The sequence below is a fragment of the Neodiprion fabricii genome, chromosome 2 (genome assembly GCF_021155785.1).
Source record: "Neodiprion fabricii isolate iyNeoFabr1 chromosome 2, iyNeoFabr1.1, whole genome shotgun sequence".
NCBI classification, from domain to species: Eukaryota; Metazoa; Arthropoda; class Insecta; order Hymenoptera; family Diprionidae; genus Neodiprion; species Neodiprion fabricii.
Genome location: NC_060240.1, coordinates 24,335,893 through 24,353,920, shown reverse-complemented (window position 1 = coordinate 24,353,920; position 18,028 = coordinate 24,335,893). Strand labels below are relative to the sequence as shown.

Sequence of the window (18,028 nt, the reverse complement as noted above, 5' to 3'; positions counted from 1 at the left end):
TCTCATAATCTTTTTGGTAAAATATGTCGATAAAAAAATTATATTAAACCTTACACATTGTTTTTGATTTGTTCTCATGCTGAAAATATTTATTAGTATTCGAGGTATAACTCGAGGTGGTTGGCGGTGGTTGCGGGTAATCTCGGTGATTCAGGAGGAGGAGGACGAGGATTGGTGCTGGGTGAGTAAAACACTTTTATAACATTTGATGGCAATTGTAATTATATTTCATCTGAAATATTACAAACTTGTCGCGTTTACAATAAATTATTTCAATTCATCTTTCGTGCAAGCACATATTCAGTAGCTATGAATAATCTTGTACAATTTATTATATCATTAATTAATTAATTAATATTCTTATAATATTTAATGGCAATTGTAATTATATTTCATCTGAAATATTACAAACTTGTCACGTTTACAATAAATTATTTCAATTCATCTTTCGTGCGAGCACATATTCAGTAGCTATGAATAATCTTGTACAATTTATTATATTATTAATTAACTAATTAATATTCTTATAATATTTAATGGCAATTGTAATTATATTTCATCTGAAATACTACAAACTTGTCACGTTTACAATAAATTATTTCAATTGATCTTTCGTGCAAGCACATATTCAGTAGCTATGAATTATCTTGTACAATTCATTATATTATTAATTAATTGATTAATTACATTAATCCTTACACAATATTTTTGATGTGTTTCTATACTAAAAATATTCATTACTATTCCAGGTATAACCCGAGGTGGCCGGAGGTGGACGAGGAGGAGGACGAGCTGGACGAGGAGGAGGACGAGGTCGACGAGGAGGAGGCGGGGTGGGTCGTGGGAGAGGACCTCTCCTCTTCTCAGAGGAGGGGAGGGGAAGGGAAGGGAAGGGAAGGGAAGGGAAGGGAAGGGAAGGGAAGGGAAGGGAAGGGAAGGGAAGGGGAGGGTGGCGGGGAGGGGCCGGGAGGGGAAGGGAGGGGGAGAGGGAAGGGAAGGGAAGGGCAAGGGTGGGAGGGAGGGCGGGAGGGAGGGAGGGCAGGCGCGGGGGGGGGGGGGGGGGGGGGGGTGTGTCTTTACTACTCTATTAACTCTAACGGGCTCGCATCAACATCCGTCCTCTACTCTCTCTCTCTCCCTCCCTCCCGCCCTCCCTCCCTCCCTCCCTCCCTCCCTCCCTCCCTCCCTCCCTCCCTCCCTCCCTTCCCCTCCCGGCCCCTCCCCGCCACCCTCCCCTTCCCATCCCTTCCCTTCCCTTCCCTTCCCTTCCCCTCCCCTCCTCTGAGAAGAGGAGAGGTCCTCTCCCACGACCCACCCCGCCTCCTCCTCGTCGACCTCGTCCTCCTCCTCGTCCAGCTCGTCCTCCTCCTCGTCCACCTCCGGCCACCTCGGGTTATACCTGGAATAGTAATGAATATTTTTAGTATAGGAACACATCAAAAATATTGTGTAAGGATTAATGTAATTAATCAATTAATTAATAATATAATGAATTGTACAAGATTATTCATAGCTACTGAATATGTGCTTGCACGAAAGATGAATTGAAATAATTTATCGTAAACGTGACAAGTTTGTAGTATTTGAGATGAAATATAATTACAATTGCCATTAAATATTATAAGAATATTATTTACTTAATTAATAATATAATAAATTGTACAAGATTATTCATAGCTACTGAATCTGTGCTTGCACGAAAGATGAATTGAAATAATTTATTGTAAACGTGACAAGTTTGTAATATTTCAGATGAAATATAATTACAATTGCCATTAAATATTATAAGAATATTAATTAATTAATTAATAATATAATAAATTGTACAAGATTATTCATAGCTACTGAATATGTGCTTGCACGAAAGATGAATTGAAATAATTTATTGTAAACGTGACAAGTTTGTAGTATTTGAGATGAAATATAATTACAATTGCCATTAAATATTATAAGAATATTAATTGATTATTTAATAATATAATAAATTGTACAAGATTATTCATAGCTACTGAATATGTGCTTGCACGAAAGATGAATTGAAATAATTTATTGTAAACGCGACAAGTTTGTAATATTTCAGATGAAATATAATTACAATTGCCATCAAATGTTATAAAAGTGTTTTACTCACCCAGCACCAATCCTCGTCCTCCTCCTCCTGAATCACCGAGATTACCCGCAACCACCGCCAACCACCTCGAGTTATACCTCGAATACTAATATATATTTTCAGCATGAGAACAAATCAAAAACAATGTGTAAGGTTTAATATAATTTTTTTATCGACATATTTTACCAAAAAGATTATGAGAAGTTTATAAAGTTATAGAAATTTTATTAGCGTACTGACAGCTACTGAATTTCGGCTTGCGCGAAAAACGAATTGAAATAATTTGTTGTAAACGTAAACCAGGAACCACGGAGTGCTTATCCTGGAAGTCGGGAAATTTTATTAGCGGACTGACAGTTACTGAATTTCGGCTTGCGCGAAAAACGAATTGAAATAATTTATTGTAAACGTAAACCAGGAACCACGGAGCGCTTATCCTGGAAGTCGAGAAATTTTATTAGCGGACTGACAGCTACTGAATTTCGGCTTGCGCGAAAAACGAATTGAAATAATTTATTGTAAACATGAACCAGGAACCACGGAGCGCTCATCCTGGAAGTCGAGAAATTTTATTAGCGGACTGACAGCTACTGAATTTCGGCTTGCGCGAAAAACGAATTGAAATAATTTATTGTAAACATGAACCAGGAACCACGGAGCGCTCATCCTGGAAGTCGAGAAATTTTATTAGCGGACTGACAGTTACTGAATTTCGGCTTGCGCGAAAAACGAATTGAAATAATTTATTGTAAACGTAAACCAGGAACCACGGAGCGCTTATCCTGGAAGTCGAGAAATTTTATTAGCGGACTGACAGCTCCTGAATTTCGGCTTGCGCGAAAAACGAATTGAAATAATTTATTGTAAACATGAACCAGGAACCACGGAGCGCTCATCCTGGAAGTCTAGAAATTTTATTAGCGGACTGACAGCTACTGAATTTCGGCTTGCGCGAAAAACGAATTGAAATAATTTATTGTAAACATGAACCAGGAACCACGGAGCGCTCATCCTGGAAGTCGAGAAATTTTATTAGCGGACTGACAGCTCCTGAATTTCGGCTTGCGCGAAAAACGAATTGAAATAATTTATTGTAAACGTAAACCAGGAACCACGGAGCGCTTATCCTGGAAGTCGAGAAATTTTATTAGCGGACTGACAGCTCCTGAATTTCGGCTTGCGCGAAAAACGAATTGAAATAATTTATTGTAAACATGAACCAGGAACCACGGAGCGCTCATCCTGGAAGTCGAGAAATTTTATTAGCGGACTGACAGCTCCTGAATTTCGGCTTGCGCGAAAAACGAATTAAAATAATTTATTGTAAACGTAAACCAGGAACTACGGAGCGCTTGTCCTGGAAGTCGAGCTTCACCGCGTAGCGGACCCGAAGCGCAGGATCTGGGAGGTTGAGAACCCGGTACTCGAAATACGTAGCGGCCCGAAGCGCGGGATCCGTGAGGTTGAGAACCCGGTACTCGAAATTTGCGGAGCGCGACTCTCATCCGTCCGCTCTACTGCGCGGTTGTTACCCGACTGAGGAACTCGGCTAGCCGATTTTGGATTGGTGACGTCACTTTCCGAACATCCGAAAATTCAAACTTTGGTTTCGAACTGTAATACTACGTATGATGATGTATGATGTATGATGTACGATGTACGATGTATGATGTATGATGTATGATGATATGATATGATGTATAATGATTTTAGTTTTCACGTTTCATGCAAGAAATACACACTTTATCTCTCCTGTCGATTCCAGACTCAAGCGATTAGTCCCTTCGATGGTCAGCCGTTGACTGCAGATATATTCTTCAGTGAACGGGTCGGCTAATAACGCTGCCGTTCTGCGACAGTTGGGTGATGAAAAATTTCGCTCGTATCTTTCAAATGTGTGTTAAAATACACTCGAAGTTTTAAGCAGCTTCGTTCTTTCTCTCCCTATCACCTTTCTAGGTCTTTAAACCACTACGCAGCGTTAAATACTGTCTCATATACGAAGCATCCATTTCATCTCGTTCAAAATTAGCGCATCCGTGATGTATTACAGTTACTCTGAATTTTTTTCCATCCGAATACTTTTCGAAAAACAATTCTGCTCCTCCTCCCAACGCAGATGCTTCACTTGCGACCAGCTAAAACAGCGTTTCGATTCTATGCCTATGAAAATTCAAGATCGAGAGAGCAAATGAAAAGTTGTTGGAACCATTATGAATGTTATTGTTATGGAATACATCGAGCGCGCGTCGAATAAAATCCCATTTCGAAATGAAAAATACTTCTCTTTTCATATCATAGCTAATCTAGTAATATAGGTAGATAGGATGGTTGGAGGTGTTCGGAAATGGTAGGACATTTCAAAAGTTAAAGTCGACGACGATCCGGTGCATCAGTTTTATCGTTACAGATTTTCATTTCCCATAAAGCATAGAGTATTCAACAACGATAATGCAGTCCTTAAAATTCATCATTCATCTCTGTCTGGAAAGCTAATTCGCAAGGCGTGGTATTCTAGATATGTCAAAACCTAAGCCAGCGGCACGTGTTTGCATTATTAGAAAAATACCCGTACTCTACATACACTGTTTCTAATCTTTAGCTACATTTGGTTTAATCCCCATGCTTCCACAGCACGAATAGTCGAAAATGTTTTTGATTATCCATAATAAAATAAAAGAAGTAACAAAGCTTAAATTTATTGTTAAAGCTCCAATGAATACATCAAACTGCTGTCGAATTCATTTATTATTTGCACATGACCTCTGTATATTTGATAAATTATTCCTAAATACATTGAGACATATGTATTTATAATGAAATATCATGCAATGGGCTGTGTAAAATACAAACTATAATTTCTATCAAATAGCTGCTTTTATGTCAACTGGACTTTGAGACTCAGTTAAGTTGGATCTCGATTTTTGCCATTATTCGTAGGACATTGGGTTACAAAAACAAATGCGAATTACGAAGAAAACCGTATTAGAGGTAAGGATATTTTAGTTCAAGTACACCTATACACAGAAATCCGTATGTGAATATACTAAGGCCTCTGTGTTTATTGTAAAAGTCTAGTTTTAAATATGTGTATACATTTATATACACATGCATAAGTATACGTATACATATATACACATACATGTACATAAATAATTGCCAAGAAATGTAAACACTAACAACTTGTCGCAAATGGAGTAAAACGTAAGGTTAATAATATACAAATTACACAAGCGCACCATAAAACATGGCAAGGGTAATCCTAGTGCAGTGATTGTACAAACTGAAGAAATATACATTTACATAAACATGATATAAATTAATAGACTAGAAAAGAGTATTTAGAGAGCTTATCTAATTCCGATCTTGTCACAATAGATCATTAACATAATCAATATACGGTTAAAGCTGTATTAGCTACATTCACTATTAGAGATAATATTTTTTATCCATTTTTATAGTTATTCAATTTCTTGTACAACAATTTTTCAAATTTCACCGCAAAATGCCCAACGAGTTCTCGTAGTGCAAATACGAGTCCAATTACCTTACAGATGGCATTACATTGATTTTTGCCTTCTCGCGTCGAGTTATAAATACAGAGAAATCTCAATGAAAGCTCATTTCTATAAGATTGATTGTAGTGCTGTATTCGTAGCTGTACATGTTATTCTATATTATATACTGTCCTAAATTTTAAACACACAGCACAACAATGGCTGAAAGCACAATGGCAAGAAGAGAGGAGCAATTTGCATCCTAATAAATCTTTTCTTCTTCATACGTCGCGGAGCGATGTCACGTCGGAGGATATGTACTAGTGGATCACTAGGTGGGGCACAGAACTGAAACATAATTGTGTTGAAAATCGTCGACATCTCTTACAGAAAGTAGATACGTTGCCAGACCTTATATACCAACAATGAATATTCGTAGAGGCTATATTCATAAATACTTACGAAAGTAAGCTAATATGTTACCCGCAATTGCTTATTACTGATAACTTGATATGATAATATCCCCTCCCCGCCCCTCCCCGCATACATCTACTTCTACTCCAACTCCTACTACTACGACTACTATTCCTACTCCGACTTCTACCACTTCTACTTCAACTCCCACTACTCTTACTCCTGATCCTACTCCTACTCTAATGAATATAATAAAAATGTTATACTCACAGTGTACAAGTCCTCGTCATCCTCGTCCTCCTCCTCGCCCACCTCGATCACCCGCAACCACCGCGAACTACCTCGGGTCATACCTTGAATAGTAATGAATATTTTTAGTATAAGAACACATCAAAAACACTGTTCAAGGATTAATATAATTAATTAATTAATTAATAATATGATCAATTTTATTAGCGCATTTGAAGCTACTGAACATGTGCTTGCGCGAGAAATGAATTGAAATAATTTGTTGTAAACGTGACAAGTTTCAAAAATTTTAAATAAAATATAATGACAATTGTCATTAAATATTATAAGAATATTAATTAAGTAATTAATAATATATTAAATTATATGAGCTTATTCATAGCTACTGAATATGTGCTTGCGCGAAAAATGAATTGAAATAATTTAATGTAAACATGACTAGTTTGAAATATTTTTGATAAAATATAATTACAATTGCCATCAAATATTATAAAAATGTTTTACTCACCGAGCACAAATCCTCGTCTTCCTCGTCCTCCTCCTCGTTCACCTCCGATCACCTCCAACCGCTGCCAACCACCTCTAACGACCACGGCTAACCACCTCGGGTTATACCTCGATCACTGATAAATGTTTTCAGTATTAGAACACATTAAAAATATTGTGTAAGCATTAATGTAATTTTTGCATAGACACATTGTACGAAAATTATGGAAAAATTATAAAACATTGTAGAAATTTTATTAGCGCATTGATAGATACAGAATTTGGACTTGCGCGGGAAATGAGTTTAAATAATTCATTGTAAACATGACAAGTGTAAAAAATTTCAGATGAAATATAATTACAATAGCTATGAAATATTATAAAAATGTTATACTCACAGTGCAGAAATCCTCATTATCCTCGTCCTCCTCGTCCACTTTTTTCTCCTCATCTATCTCCTCCTCCTCCTTTCCGTCCTTCTCCTCATCCACCTCGATCCCCCGCAACCTCCCTCAAACACTTCCGACCACCTCCAACCACCTCGGGTCATACCTCGAATACTAATAAATAATTTCAGTATTAGAACACGTGGAAAATATTGTCTGAGGATCAATGTATTTTTTTCATATACAGGTTTGACCAAGAAGATTATGAGAAAATTATAAGAAATTATAGAAATTTCTCTAGCGCATTGATAGCTACTGAATTTGGGCTTTCGCGAAAAATGAACTGAAACAGTTTATTGTAAACATGACAAGTTTGAAAAATTTCAGATAAAATATAATTACAATCCCCGTTAAATATCATAAAAATCTTTTACTCACCATGCACAAATACTCGTCCTTCTCGTCGTCTACCTCGATCACGAACAACCGCCTCCAACCACCTTCAAGGACCACTGCTAACCACCTCGGGTTATACATCGAATACTAATAAATAATCCAAGTATTAGAACATATCAAGAATATTGTGTAAGGAATAATGTAATTTTTTCAGTCACAGATTTGACCAAGGAGATCAAGAGAAAATTATGAAAATTGTAGAAATATTCTTAGCGCATTGATAGCTACTGAATTTCGGCTTGCGCGAAAAACGAATTGAAATAATTTATTGTAAACATGAACCAGGAACCACGGAGCGCTTATCCTGGAAGTCGAGAAATTTTATTAGCGGACTGACAGCTACTGAATTTCGGCTTGCGCGAAAAACGAATTGAAATAATTTATTGTAAACATGAACCAGGAACCACGGAGCGCTTATCCTGGAAGTCGAGCTTCACCGCGTAGCGGACCCGAAGGGCGGGATCCGTGAGGTTGAGAACCTGGTACTCGAAATTTGCGGAGCGCGACTCTCATCCGTCCGCTCTACTGCGCGGTTCGTTGCAGACTGAGGAATTTGGCTAGCTGATTTTAGATCGGTAACGTCACTTTCTGAACATCCGACATCCAAACTTTGGTTTCGACCTTTCATACTACGTATGATGATTTATGATGTATGATGTATGATGTATGATGTACGATGTATGATGTATGATGTATGATGTATGATGATATGATGTGATGTATAATGATTTTAGTTTTCACGATTCATACAAGAAATACACACTTTATCTCTCCTGCCGATTCCAGACTCAAGCGACCAGTCCCTTCGATGGTCAGCCGTTGACTGAAGATATATCCTTCAGTTAACGGGTCAGCTGATAACGCTGCCGTTCTGCGACAGTTGGATGATGAAAAATTTCGCTCGTATCTTTCAAATGTGTGTTAAAATACACTCGAAGTGTTAAGAAGCGTCGTTCTTTCTCTCCCTATCACCTTTCTAGGTCTTTAAACCACTACGCAGCGTTAAATACTGTCTCATATACGAAGCATCCATTTCATCTCGTTCAAAATTAGCGCATCCGTGATGTATTACAGTTACTCTGAATTTTTTCCCATACGAGCACTTTTCGAAACCAATTCTGCTTCTCTACCCAACGTCGATACTTCACTTGCGACTAACTAAAACAGCGTTTCGATTCTATGCCTACGAAAATTCAAGATCGAGAGAGCAAATGAAAAGTTGTTGGAACAATTATGAATATTATTGTTACGGAATACATCGAGCGCGTGTCGAATAGAATCCCATTTCGAAACGAAGAAGTCTTCTGTTTCCATACTATAAAGTATTATTGTAGGTAATCTAGTTTGTCTCCTGGAAAATCATCATATTTACAGTATGCATTACGTATTGATCGTAAATGGATCATACATATTAATATCGTACATGGGCCGCATTTACATATATACATTTTGGTCTCTGCATCATTATTACGTCTGATCTATTATTATTTATGATCTACGTATACATTCTTCTCTCGGGTACCTATACTCTAATTAAATCACTGTTTTGCTAAGAATTTTGGAAGAAATTTATGCTCATTACTAATTCCTTGTATCGCTGACAAGTCGGTAAGTACACACAGGCTGAGTACTGGCTTGAGCGCACCATTGCGAAGACTGTGTTACTCGGAAGGTGAATGCAGCCAGCATCATGTCGAAATCGGTACCTCCCTGATGTTCTGCAATAAGTTCTCAACTCTACCATAGGAACATCTCAGGCAGCGCAAGCGCAGGACGATTTTCGGTTGTCGCGCCAAAGCCCATTAGAGCAACTGTCTTCATATTCTTCAGTCGACGCAGGCGGTGTTTGGTGGTGGTTGGCGGTGATTGAAGGAGGTCGATGAGGACGATGTCGACGCGGATGACGAGGGGCGGGAGGAAGAGGAGGGCGCAGACGAGGTGGACGAGAAGGACGAAGGTGGTCGGTGGTGGTTGGAGGTGGTCCGAGGTATTCGGAAACAGTAGAAGGTGGTAGGCGCTGGTAGGAGGTCGTAGGGGGTTGTAGGAGGTGTTCGGAGGTGGCAGCGCGTGGTAGGAGGTGAACGAAGGTGGTCGGAGGTGGTTGGAGATGTTTGACGGAGGTTGGAGGCGCTTGGAGATAGGTGGTGGTGGTTGGCGGTGGACGCGTTTACTCTTGTTCTCACAGAGATGATTGAGCTGATCGACATTTCTAAGTCGCAGTTGACAAAGAGTCTTACGTACTCACTTTGTACAGACTTAATCTCAAGCTTTCATACCAACACTACTTTGGCCACTACGAGTGTCGGTGCGAGCTCGTTAGGTAGAGTCGATAGAGTAGAACCCTCCTACGCTCGCAGGCCCACCTAGGCCCACTTGCCCGCCGAAAACTGGTCACATAAATTTACCCAGGGGTATTTGTATGTTCTTCAGTCAACGGAAATTACGAAGAAAATGTAAGTCTTGATCATTTACTCGCAGCATATTTGGACTGCGCGCAATCGATTTTTCTCGAAACTTTACGTCGATGCAGTGTATTAAAGAATTGATTCGAGCATTATTAAGTACGTTCAAAATTTTTGAGAAGTAAATTTCAGTTATAGATATTGTTATTTTTTACAGCGCTTCATTTTTTCACGTACTTCTCTTAGATCGGCAAATGCTTACAAATTTTCTCGATATTTTCGAAACTTCAAACATCGTTCTCGTCAGTCCGAAGTTTTCGAGGTGCTAAAACCAAAATTGTTCTCAATTTTGAAATGAATTGAACAAATATTAAATTTCTGAGAATTTTTCGAAAACTTTACTGAAGGTGCAACTTTAAGAAGGTTGAAATATTCGTTACTCATCAGTAGTTCTAAAGAAAAAATGCAAATGACGGGTTCCAAAGATGCTCATATTACGTTAAAAAAATGTAATAAAATCAATAATGGTGTTGGTCAGATTTGGTCGATTTGAAATGGAATGCCCTATATATACCCAAGTTCACTTACACATTGAATTTACCTGCACATTTAAAGTCGAATGCACTAAAATTATGTTGAATATACGATGCATAATATGCAGATACATCTTCACGTGTGTACCCGCGGTCACGGATCTGATTCGCCTGGAATAGGCAACCAGAGTGACACGTTGAATTTAGGTTGTCGATAGCTTCGGTAATGTAGGGATCCGGCAACTCGAGTGCGCACAGAATGCAAGGCCAGCGAGCGGATGAAGCTCGCACTTAGCAGATCCCTACATTACCGAAGCTATCGACAACACGATCAAGAAGCAGAAGATTCCTCGGTATTGACAGAAACCTTCAATACTTTAACTTTGGGTCAAATTGATATAAAACATTTCATCCCGCTGTATTCTGCCAGGTTTTATTAAAGAATGAAAAAAGAATTAGGAATACGTCCTTCTGGCAGCACTAGAATCGAATCTTTTCAATTTTCGAAAGCTCCTCACTGGGCCAAAAGGGCGTATTCTCTCTTTCTTATTTTCATGGGATACGCCCTTCTGGCAGTAATAAGGTCAAAATAATTGTAGCTTACGCTTTTGTGGCTGACATCCCGCCTGGATCTCATACCTGTTGATGTTGAGGAAACGCCTTTATGGCGGTAATCACTATTTTTACCGCTTGCATCCTTCCGGTCGGTAGCCTTCGACACGATTTGTGACGTTTAGAATGAACAGATTATCGCAATCCGCATGAAAGACCAAATTGCAAGTTGAAGTTTGTGTACGTACACACATAGATTAACGCTAGTTTCGATTTTTTAGCACTGTCTAGCTATCGAAGTCCGCCATTAATTGTCGAATCCGAGCAGCCGACAAAAACAGATCATGCAGTGGCACAAATCATATTAAAAAGACTCTAAAGGACTAATGTAAGCGCAGTAATGAGCCAGGGCGAACGCTGTAATTATGGAATCAGGTATCGCCGTGATGTAAGAATAAACATACGAAATTAATGTAAAAGTATTTACGTTATTGAAAGCAAAAATCTTATTCCCCAAGTAAAAGAGAAATAGGGTAAAGACATAACAGCCCATCCATACGTGTAACACAGGCTATATTTCGCAACCTCAGCGCAGCAAAGTTTGATTTCGGAACGCCAAAGATGCTGCTGATAGTTAGCGCGTAAAATTGAAGATGGATTTTTCATTTCAGCTGTGCGCATGCACGAACGTCATTTTTCCACACCGTTTCGAAATTGGGTCACTTTTCGCCCGCTACACAGGTTTCGAAAGTGGACCGTTCCAAGCTGGTGTTGGAAAATTAGTGCATTGTGTATCAAGAGTGGAAAAGAGGCGATTATGAGGAGTGTGAAGCTAGCCGCACAAGCGAAGCGAGGCAAAATTGCAAACCGCCCGTGGTGCACACGATACTTTTTGTCTAACCCTTTTGAAAAGGCGAAGTACTGAAACAAAACATCAGTGCCATTGAGTTATTTAGCTATATATATATATATATATATATATATATATATATATATACGGGACAAAACGACGCAGTAAATGGACGGTTTAACGTTTTGTGAAATATATTTCTTATTGTCAGTACAATTATTGACATGACACCAATTGATAGTTCCTATTTGTCACGCGAAGAGGCGCCGTATTCGCTTCGACCTTATACCATTACACCCGCTAAAACCGGGCGGAAAGTCCTTGTCCGCCCGCTTCCGAATGGATCTGAAACGCGCTACTTGGCACCTGCTTTACACGCAAGAAATTACGAGTTTTCAAAGGGATCGGACAAAAAGTATATTTTCCGCCAGAGCTGGTGTTCTTGACTTCGGTATACGGTACCGCAAAGTGCGTGACCAGTAATGTATTATTGGGGAAACGAACCCAGGCTCTATACCCAGGGCTGTAACAATACTTCTGAGACGGACTGAAAATTCACGCAAAATCAAAACGGCCGCTGTCGTAACACTTGTGATTTCAATTAGGCTGGACGTTATTTTTGACCCTCGGTATCTGCCGAGTTTCAATCATTCAGCTTCGTCGATACCCACGAATAGAAAGACCAAAAAAATAGGGAAGATACACTCACTGCGCATTTTTTTTTTTTTTTGTAAGTTGAATACGGCGATATTCTGCGTCAATAATTAGAATAAAATATTAACGAAAATAGCGTACACTTGATATGGAACATTAAATTTTCAAAGTAGGGAAAAATTCTTGACATCGTTTTTTTTACTTTATTCTATTTTTTTTTTCGTTTCTTTCTCTATCTCTTTCTCTTTCCCGTTTTCTAACTCTCACTGGCTTTTGTGGCTGGGTAATTTTTTGTGGCTGAAGATAAGAATCAGTGAGTACGTCGTTGTAATAGATGGTGGGACGCGTCTATCATTCATTATGCACTATGCGGGGTTAAACCTGCAATAGACTGTATTTCGGTAAACCGTGTGATGCGACAGCGATTAAGCTACAGTTCGTCATTTAAATCCTTTGATTATTTATGATATTAATTTTTTATGTATACCGTTCCCGTGATTCAACTCAGTGTTGTCTTAAATCACCGTCTTTGTCACTTGATCGTTCAACCCGATCCTGATGCAGAGCCTACGACAAGAATTTATACAGAAAAGAGTTGTTCGTGCGAAGAAAGAGGATGATAGGATGAATGAGGTACCGTTCTATCAGGTGTTTTACAGTTCGTCTATGCGGTTTAGTCGTAGGTGAAACGAGGCAACATGGGGAAAAAATCGAATTATCAGTATCATGCTGAAAGCATCAATTTTGATTCCCTTGTTGATACACCGCCCTATTGATCGCTAATTTTCTCCCGTAATTGAAATTTTCTCAGAAATTCAAAACCATGTTTGAAAAATATCTGTTTAGAAAAATGGCAGGCCTAGAAGTCACAGGAAAGTTTCTCATTAATTTTTATTGTAACATCGGTTGAAGAATCCATTCATTGACGGATTTTTTCGATATCCGGATAATATTGACATTTGTTAATTCGGCTCACCCGGTATACATATAAATATACGTGTGTCACTCGAAGAGAAACATACCCCACCACACCCTGCGGTTTTCCTCGATCTTTAATATCCCACAAGGCATAGTATAATAAAACAGATATGAAAATTGTATTCTATAAAAGGAATATCGCGACAAAGAGCGTACGCAAGATTATGTATAATAATGCTTCAATATATCCGGTCCATACTAACCGGATATCCGGATAAACGAGAGCCGGCCAAACAGGCTCTTATACAGCATATGAGATGCCGTATGTCAATTGAATGATGAGTAATAACACGTGGCGTATTTTTTTATGCCTCTGCATAGGCACCATTAGTAATTAACGTAAAATATGAACCAGGCTATGTTATGCGAAAAGTCTGTAATGCCTGAAATGAAAATGTTTAAATGAATAATTATGAGAAGCTGTTTTACCGACCGAGTAACTTTTTCCGTTCACCTCTCAGAGATATTTTATAATTTGCCAAAACTGGCAACTGAAGCCAAATATTTTAGTAAGATTATAATATTAAGGTGACACCATCAAGAAGAAGCTAATTGTATGGGTGCGATAGCAGAAGCTGGATATTATTTGAATGAATACATCTTCAAACGTCAAGAAAAAGTTGAATAACGTTTGTATTGATTTATTTGATACTTCAAACCTCGCAATTCTTCCGATTTTCCTAAAAATTGTTCACAAATCACTTTTTATCCCAGAAATTAAATGTTTTTATATCATTCGGTCTCCTAATATTTTTCTATGAAATTTAGAAACCGCAAGAGACGCTTAACTTGAGCCTTCTCTTTTAAGGATAGCGTAAAGTTCCTATTGACATATTCTTATAAACTGGTAATAAAAGTTGCACTTTGAGTACGAGATACAAAATCAATTTTTGATGCGCTCATTGAATCCTACTTTACAAAACATTCGGATGTGGGAAATATTTTGTCAACCTTCGATTCAAGAAAAGCAATATTACATTTTTTAATCTAGTCCATTCGTGGACCACCGAAATAATGAACAATCCGCCGACCAATGTATTGTGATATAACAGTGTAAATGATAAATAGTTGAAGTATAAATAGAAGTTTGTTAAAATTGCACTCTCAAAAGTTACGACACCATGTAAAATTGCACTTGTATTAGTACGTAAGATAATCTTATCACTTTACAACTGCGACAGTTAAATCAAATATCTTTGATTTTTAATTTCCCACATCTGCGACAAAAAAAATAACAATTTATTTGATTTATTCTGTCAACAAATGAAAGCTAGATGAAAAGCTTTTTGAATATACTTACTCATCTGTTTGGAAGCATCACAGACCAGAGAAAAAACGAAATTCTTTGATTTTAGACGATTGTGACCAACGAAACAATGTTTTACATCTAAACTAATTAAAAACTAGGTAAACATGGTGCCATATTTCACTGTTCATCTTTTTTTTCATTATTAAAGATAAACGAAATCGCAAGAGAAAAATAAAACTTCCAAGAAGAACAAAACGATCTGTTTATTCTGTACCAAATATAAGCCAGGGGGAAATCTTTTTCCGTCACGCAATGGTGGCGAAACGACAAAAGCCTCGCTTGCAAATTTCTAACATATCAAATGATTAAAAAACAAATAGAAAAATCCGTCCATAGCACTGTTGCACGGTCCATTCATGGAAATTGTCAAGTATTACATATCCAGCCCACCATCTTGCGGTGGGTAGACACAAAATAATAAATGTCCGATGTCATTTTAAAGAGTGTATGAATCTTCAGAATTAAAACCATGCAAAACGTGTAAGATATCACAAAAATCAACGGTATAAAGTTCAAAAATATCTGCAAATCAGATCTGGTACGCAAAATTTTTACACCATAGGAACGCTGAAATTTATCTGTATTGTTTGCAATAAATTCCACCTGCTGCAACGAAGTTTTAATTTGGTTATTATGAAATACAAAACGATTAGTGTCATTAGAAAGGTGAAAAAAATGTTATTACATAATCAATCTCGGTTCGATATTCGGTAAGCAATTAATGATAAGACGCTTGATGGTTCCAACTCTTAGAGTCCGAGACAAAGACTTTGTAATTAATAGAAATATTTCGAAAGATCAATTTTGAAATTGCAATTAATGTGATACGGAATATTTGCATGCATTCACTGCCGAGGATTCTGGCTCATATTTTTCTTGGTAGTATTCCGCTGACGAGTAGAATCAATGTATATGAATTCATGCCCATACTGCACATACCACGAATAAAAAAGAGATTTTGTTGACGGAGATTAAATTTTGTTAGATCAGATGATCCTTTTTCTTAGCGTGTACGGAACATGAGGGACGGTGACAGCTGAAGGCACGAATGAAAATAAAAGTCTCGGGTCAACCCGGTATAAGAAGCCTCACGTGTTGGGGAATACGAAATAAAAATTTAACAACCGTTGTGCTCGTGAGTCGGGTAACGTTGGGCAAAAAAATGATTTTTTTTGTCTTTTGCGTTAAGATATTATTAGAGGTTTGTTTAATATCTGTTGAATCAAAGTACGCAACATTCTTTTAGGACGAAATTTTTTTTTTTTTTTTTCTAATGATATTTTATATCAAATCCATTTGCTCCGGAATATACGTTTTTTCATTTTTTGTCATACATATTGACAAATAGTCAAAGAATTTTTCATTACAGGGAAAATTAAAGAATGGAGAGTGATTTAGAAAAAATAAAAAAATTATTTTTGGAGGCGTTTCGTCATCCCCCACAAATTTTTCCTTCGAATTGTGGTAAAATAATGATGAATTTGTTTGAGATAGATCAAAACAACTTGAATGAATTTGTTTGAGATAGATCAAAACAACTTGAATCCGGTGCTCAAAAGCCACAAAAAATAATTAGCGGCTTATACTGAGAGATATTTTTAGTTCCGGTTACCGCTCAGTCCTTGCCTATTTTCATTTTTTACCACAATCGAGAAATATAGTTCTAGGTAGAAAATGAAAATTAGTTTTGTAGCTGTTACCGGAAAGTCTAGTATCTGTTATTATTCTTTCTCATTACGATCACTGTGACTATATTTTCTTGCAACTATTGAGAAAATGTAATGCTTGTGCAACAATATATTGACGTTAAAGCCTTACTTAAATAAAAAAGTACGATAACCGAACAAACCGATTTTGCGTTGCAATCACCAAAAAAAGCATCGACAATAGCTCAAAATGGTTACGTGTACCTCATTTTTTGTAATCCCAACAATATTGAAACAGTTTTTTTTAACGATACCTGTTTTACTGAATTTTTCTAGTTACTGTAACAAATGAAATTTTTCTCAATGTAGGGGACCGTCATGCCCCACGTTACGCTATAAGTAAAAGGAAGATATGAATAGAAAGGAAAACAACTTGTGTGGTAAACCTCACAATCGCCCTGATCCGACGATTACGTAAGAATGCCAAGAAAATATTATAATAATAATACGCATTATAGTTTCAATTACGTAAGTCCGAGGAAATGAGTCCGTGGAAAATGTAATAATTTTTCCTGCATGCTGTGTTCCAAGCGATAGGGCGTTGCCGCTCTTTTCAGCTTACCGGGTAGAAACGCATGAATTTTTTCAGTACCTATGTACTCAAAGATCGTTTTGGAATTGCATTGACACAACTATAAAGTGCGCGCAAAAACATCTGTAACGAAAATTTTATCATTGAATCAACAACTGTGATATGAATCCATTAACAATAAGTTCCGAGAGAATTGCGTTTAGATAAGAAGAACGGTTATTCGTCTGAATTTCGTTATGAAATTCCTTCACATGGGGATGACTGCGAAATTATGGCGTTACTGCTATTTTGTATTCCTACGGAGACGCAACACTTGTGTGTATGAGAACAGCATAAACTATATAATTTTGATACACGTATCGACCATAAGTCGACGGATATCGACATGTAACCCAGGTTTGATCTATTCACTTAGTTCCAACATCCGTTACCGAACCGATATCGTCCTTTGATGGGCCATAAATTCGATCCTTCGGTTCTAAAGGCCTTTTTTCACGAGCCCGTGACACAGGCACATCGCTGCATGCGGTTCACTTTCTACCATAAGAATCTGTAACTTGTCCTGTAGACTCAACCATGCAGAGATTTTTATCACTTCGAGAACAGCACGTTGCATAATAACAGCCGCGGTATTTCCTGATATTTAGCTGTAAGAGTACTCTCGCCGTGCTATAATATTACAAATGTAAATTAGCGCGGTTAGAATCGTTTCTAATTATGGGTTAAGTGACAATAAATGTACATACCGGGACAATCACTTGAAACTTGAAAGTCAACGGCGCATGCGCGAGTTTTATCGGCTGCTCCTGCAGGCTGGCCATCCCGAGTTTTCAGCCTTCAAACTGTTTCTGGCGGGGGTGTAGTTGATGTGAATTTTCGAGGTTAGAATCTCAAATAATCGAGGCAGTGACTCG

General features: G+C 37.8%; 1 long non-coding RNA gene across 1 annotated transcript; it reads right to left on the bottom strand.

Annotated features, from left to right (window-relative positions):
- Positions 1-5,929: 5,929 nt before the first annotated feature.
- Positions 5,930-7,169, bottom strand: LOC124176588. The gene is made up of 4 exons (XR_006869416.1): positions 7,155-7,169; positions 6,779-6,893; positions 6,292-6,374; positions 5,930-5,955 (listed from the first exon to the last, which is right to left on the bottom strand). It is a non-coding gene; the product is annotated as an uncharacterized LOC124176588 (long non-coding RNA).
- Between the last annotated feature and the right edge of the window lie 10,859 nt (positions 7,170-18,028).